The sequence below is a fragment of the Choristoneura fumiferana genome, chromosome 6, assembly GCF_025370935.1.
Source record: "Choristoneura fumiferana chromosome 6, NRCan_CFum_1, whole genome shotgun sequence".
NCBI classification, from domain to species: Eukaryota; Metazoa; Arthropoda; class Insecta; order Lepidoptera; family Tortricidae; genus Choristoneura; species Choristoneura fumiferana.
This window is the reverse complement of record NC_133477.1, coordinates 19330251-19336023: the sequence shown is the minus strand read 5'-3', so window position 1 is coordinate 19336023 and position 5773 is coordinate 19330251. Positions and strand designations below refer to the sequence as shown.

Sequence of the window (5773 nt, the reverse complement as noted above, 5' to 3'; positions counted from 1 at the left end):
TATTAAAAATTAAATTTATAGATTTCGCCTGCCACCATATATTGTCCATTTGATAGTAAGTAGGTTGAGACCCATTAGACATAAGAAATCTCGGGCCGTAAATGTAGGCAAGTACTGCAGAGCAAAAAGTAAATATACAAACATACGGTTTTACAGGTAATTTTTTATATTTATCTTTTTTAATATTAATATTTTACTTATTTACACTTAACACAGTTATTTACTAATTTACATAGGTATTTATATTTTACATTTTACTTATTTATATTAAAGAAATATTATTTACACAAACATTATTAAAAGACAACACAATCATTTATAGCCGTTTGTTAAATTTATTCATTTAGATCTACAAGATCTGCCAATGGCTGTATTTAACCAATAAGTTCTCTATAAACAGCCCGAAGAGGGCGTTGTTAAACTAGTATATAAGGAGATAACTCTTAGAAATAAAGGCCTTTTTTCCGCCATCACCGCCGGCAACGGTCGGCACCAAACAATTAATCTGTATTTTATTCTTCCCAGAATTAAGATTGGTTTTTGGAGCCTTTTGTATTTTTTTTATTTCAACTCCAAATTTTGTTACTTTTACGATCATCCCGTAAAATCCACATCGAAAATACAAACTGAAACATAGATCAGAAAAATCAGGAAAGCGCTGGTCTCTTTTTCTGGTTTTTCCGTGCATCTATGTTTGTTTGTATTTTCCCAGAATTACCCAAATTTAACACCGTTATTATTCGGAAACTGACATAACATAATTTGAGTTGTCAACGTTAGCTACACACCGAAAACTCAGATTGCAAGCCTACTCGTACTTGATTTTCAGAAACTAATTTCATTATAGCTAATCTGCAATCAAACGAACACTTATGCTGAGAAAGTTTTACAAGTTCCATTATAAAATGATTAAAATCAATTATTCGGTGCCCCAAATCTTGATTTTCGGTCTCAATCTGAAACAAACGTTTATTTTACTCTAGATATTGTAAGGGTCAACTTTTTATTTAAGGTTCAACTGTGTTATTTTTAGTACAATACAAATATTCGTAACACCACAGATCAGTACGGTCAGCATCAAAAGTAGCTGCGTATTTTTAAACTTTGTCGTTATACAACAACGTACTTACACCATACAAATTTGGCAATATCCTAATACGACAAAGTAAAAAAATGATCCGCTACTTTGGGTGCTGACTATACAGTGAAATCACAGTAAAAAAAGGCAAAGTAGAAAAAAGCTGTCTTATATCTTTAAAATTAACCTTTTTAGAACCTAAGTACAAAACAATACAATACTCCGACTCTTTATTGTACACCAAAGTATAAGTACATTCGTTTACTGGCTTTAAGTTAATACAAAACTTACTGATACTTCAGATGCGCATTCTAATACTATGTTGAGAGATGAGTTATTTTTCTCACATTATATTTCTATCTATAATAGAAAAAAAAACATTTTTACAAGTTTCAAACCAAAAAATATGATCTTTATTCTGCTCACGTAAAAATTGGCAATAAAAGAAATACTTACTGTAGCTGTAGACCTACATAGTTTCTTCAAGAAGGTCCTTATTATTCTTATCTGCAGTCCTTAAATAAATTTTCTTATTTATAAACTTGAATTTGTTATTAATTATACTATAATTACTATGTAGGTAGGTAGGCGTTTTCAAAAAAAAGTGTACCTTTTCTTTCAAAATGTATTTAATTTTTTCATATAAACTTTATGAGTCAGTTTTGTGACGCCCATACCGAGTGTATGAAAAAAAAAACGTTACAAAACTGTCATTTTTGATAGGGACTTTTTTTTAAACCATCGGAATCGATTGTACTTTTGATTCTGAGAAGGAAAAACTATATTTTTCCAAAATTGAAAAAAAAGAATGAATACGCTTTTTTGTGAAAACGCCCAGGTAGGTACTAAAATCTTACGAGATTAATACATTTTGTAACTGCATACATTGGCGAATTTTCTCGTTTTCTAAAGAAACGAAATTAAAATGAAGCGATATTAACTTGAGTTGATATTCAAAGTAAGTAGATCTTTAAAATTAATATGGATACATACCACTACATACCCTTGCATAAAATCGATTGACATTGTTTTATTTCCACCTAAATTCGAAGACGGCTCCATGACTTTATTCTCAGAACTTTGTTCTAATGATTGCTTCCTGAAAGATAATAATGTATTTTTATTATTTGTGTTACTGCTTATTGAAATATGAATAGTTTTGTAAGTATAGTCAATGGCTTTTTGTACAAACACTGAATTGCAATAATTAAAGGAATAAAATCGATTTTCTACAGTACCTTTAGATTTCTAAAGTTTAGAAGTTAATGTTTTCGCGTACTTAGGTACTTGCAGTTCACTATTGGTTCACACACATACTTTAGAATATTTTTAACTATTAATTACCTTACCTACCTACCTACTTACCTATCTAAAAAGTAGGTAAGTACTTAGGTATTACCTATTATACTCGTATAAAACTAGAAGCAGATAGGGAATATTACTGCAATGTTCTGCCGTCAGAATGCAGCACTAGCACAAACCGTAATCGAATGCCTTTTAAATGTCCGTAAGATACCAAAATATCACATTATATCAATAAAATTTTTGGAAATATAGCTCTGTTACTTTCGATGTAAATATCATATTATTTTGTTAGTATGTCATATGTCATGAACCGTCATGGCGACAAACTAAGAACTGACGTTGTCATGGCGATTTGTTTACGTTTTGTGCCAGTGAACTGTAGAAATATAATGATTACTCACCTTTTCTTAATCATAACCATACATTTATGAATTAAACAACCTTTCTTTTTCCTTTTTGAAGATCCGACATTTTTTTCCCATTTATTGCTCGGTATTATTTTATATGCGATCGATGGCGCGTGGCAGTTCGACTAGCATAGGTCCGTCGCTGACAACGCCGGCGGCGGTCTGAGGCATGCGCTGAGAGGGGACTGGTTTCATAGGGTTTCATACAAAATACGAGCGCGCGCTAGCTTATATTAAAATGTCGTAAGCGACAAAACGGTTTTTGTCGTTTCAACTACAAATTACAATTTAATAAAATAAAATCCAACTTGAAGGTTGAAGTATGGGTTAAAACTAATTTAATATGAAAATTTGGAATCTTAATTTGATCTGGGTTGCCTGTAACAAGCAAATCCCTGTCTTACAAGAGGTATCTTTGATATTTTTTTCTGTGCTATAAAATTTTACGAATCGTGTTTCGGCAACTTGGAAAACAAAGTCATTGAAATGAAGAATCAGGTTTTCAAATATCACTTTGATATGTTTTGTAATTGCTGAGATAAAACTAGATGTTTTTCACCAAAATGCCCAATTCGTCGTCTTAATAAAACTATCCGTCACCCCGACTCCGTCCGCGTAGAACTCGGTTTTCACTATACCGTGGTAACTATGTAATTTTCCTGGATAAAAACTATCCTATGTCCTTCTCAAACTATCTGTATACCGAATTTCATCTAGATCGGTTCAGTGGTTTAGTCGTAATGAAGTAAAAAAACAAACAAACTAACAAATTTATAATATTGTGTGTTTTTTGTTTGTTTATACTCTTTATTGTACAAAAAGGAAAAACAAAAAGATTACATAAAAAGAAGTGTTCAGTACAAAGGTGGACTTATCCCTGCAGGGATCACTGCCAGTTAACCTTAGTGGAATAAACATTTTGGTGGAATTTCTATTGGATGCAGTTGCATTATGTCATCTAATCTGTAAATAAATCTAGATCTCTTCCAGCTAAACTATTATTAATAATATTATTAATTATATGTATGTTAGTCTATAAGGTATTTTATTATATGGACCAACTTGGCCGAAATAAATGGATTTATTATTTATTATCATTATTTCTACTGAAGAACGGACAGCGTTGCAATATTCAAAGACACAGTGAGAGTTTCTGTGACCAGAGTGAGAGTTAGTGTTAGGATCGTTTGGTCCGTTTGACAACTTTAACATTAGTCTCACGTTAATGATTAGTTAAATAACTAAATGAGCCAGAATTCATTTATTTAAAAAAAACAAAAGAAGCCAATCGCAAAAAAACTAAATGAACCAATCCACATGCAAGACTGTAACGGCAAACGGACCTCCCGATACTAGGTAACGCATATTTATAATGAAATAAACCCGGATAAGATAACACACGTCTAAAATAAACCCGGATAAGATATCTCACATCTAAAATAAACCCGGATACGATAACTCATGTCTAAACTAAACCCGGATAAGATGACCCACGTCTAAAATAAACCCGGATAAGATAACTCACGTCTAAAATAAACCCGGATAAGATAACTCACGTCTAAAATAAACCAGGATAAGATAACTCACGTCTAAAATCAAGTAGTCGCTCTACTCGTAGTTGTGCGAGCAGCGCGGTCGGTGGCGTGCAGTGCACGTGTTGCAGCAGTCGCCGTGGCGTGTGCTCCGAGAGGAAGTCCTACGAATTAGCCCGAAACATGTCGAGCTAAACTCGATTTAATGCGTTAACCGGGTTCATTTAATTTCACCTCTTAAAAAATCCTCAATGTCGACGCGATGTAACTCACGCAGTGTTTTCTGGAACCATCTTATTACATACCATCCGTTCGCAACCTATTCCAGGAATGCGTCATAACAAGAACTCGGATCCCGAATATTCCAGTCTTTGAAAGCCAGTTCCGATGCGATGAAACCGCGCTGTGGAGAATTACAGCTCGGGTGCGACCACTCGCGACCAACGGCGCGGCGCGGTGAATGAATTCTCTGATATGATTAATCAAAGTTCTCTTACCTTACGTAACGTACATGAAAGGCGCCCAGCGGGGCCCTATTTATTGTTAAGTAGGTCCATCAACAGGGAGCTGCCGTTTGTCACAAGGCTGTGTCTTTTGCATATAGTAAGGTAAGACACTTAAAGTTGGTCTTGTGGAACCGAATCAGTAGGTCTATCAGTGGCCTAAATCGGCACAGCCGGGCCATTAAATCAAATGTCGATAAATGTGTTTTTTTTTGTTGTTTTCTTTGTTTTTTGTTTTCTTGTGTACAATTGTGTTAATTTTTATTGTATATGTGTCTCTATGTTAGTGAATAAATGTTATTTATTTCTTTCTTTCTTTCATAAATACTTAATCGATTTAATGTCTATGTAATGTGGGTGAAATGTATTACAAGTCAAAATCGCTATAAGTTTTGTCGAAAATTTCATATATGCTGTATTTTTACAACAGTACACAGAATATTTACAAACGATGTGGTTTGATAAATTGGTTCTCTCTTCATTGCTAGGTTGAATCGTTCACCGCGCATAATTAGTAGGCATAAGCATAACGCAATGCACCCATTAGCGCTGCGAGTAGTCGAACCAGGCCGTTTTGTTAGAGCAAAATTATATACCTATTTTGAGTTTGTCTTATGTTTCGCGTTTAATTTGAAACTTGTTGTAAACTTAATTGTAAACAGTTTGGTTTTGTTGGCAGGTTCTGGGTTAGATTCATCATTTGATCAGAATATTAATTAGTTACAAGCTCGTGAACTTTGTGTCTAAATTATCTTTTAGGGAACAATTTTTACGAGCTTTTAAACACAATTCTCCCATAAATTGAAAATGGCTAGTTTTGACGACACTAAACTTATTCAAAAAGAATTTAGTTTCTGCAAAGTATTTTTCTTGCGGTGTATTTTTTTTGGCAATGTTGGTCCTCCGAAAGTCCAGGTAGTATGAAATAATATAATAATTATTATTATT

At 33.4% G+C, this 5773-nt stretch overlaps 1 long non-coding RNA gene across 1 annotated transcript; it reads right to left on the bottom strand.

The window, feature by feature from the left end:
• Positions 1-264: 264 nt before the first annotated feature.
• LOC141429279 (uncharacterized) lies at positions 265-3373 on the bottom strand. Its single transcript, XR_012451509.1, has 3 exons — positions 2072-3373; positions 1535-1593; positions 265-1438 (listed from the first exon to the last, which is right to left on the bottom strand). It is a non-coding gene; the product is annotated as an uncharacterized lncRNA (long non-coding RNA).
• Between the last annotated feature and the right edge of the window lie 2400 nt (positions 3374-5773).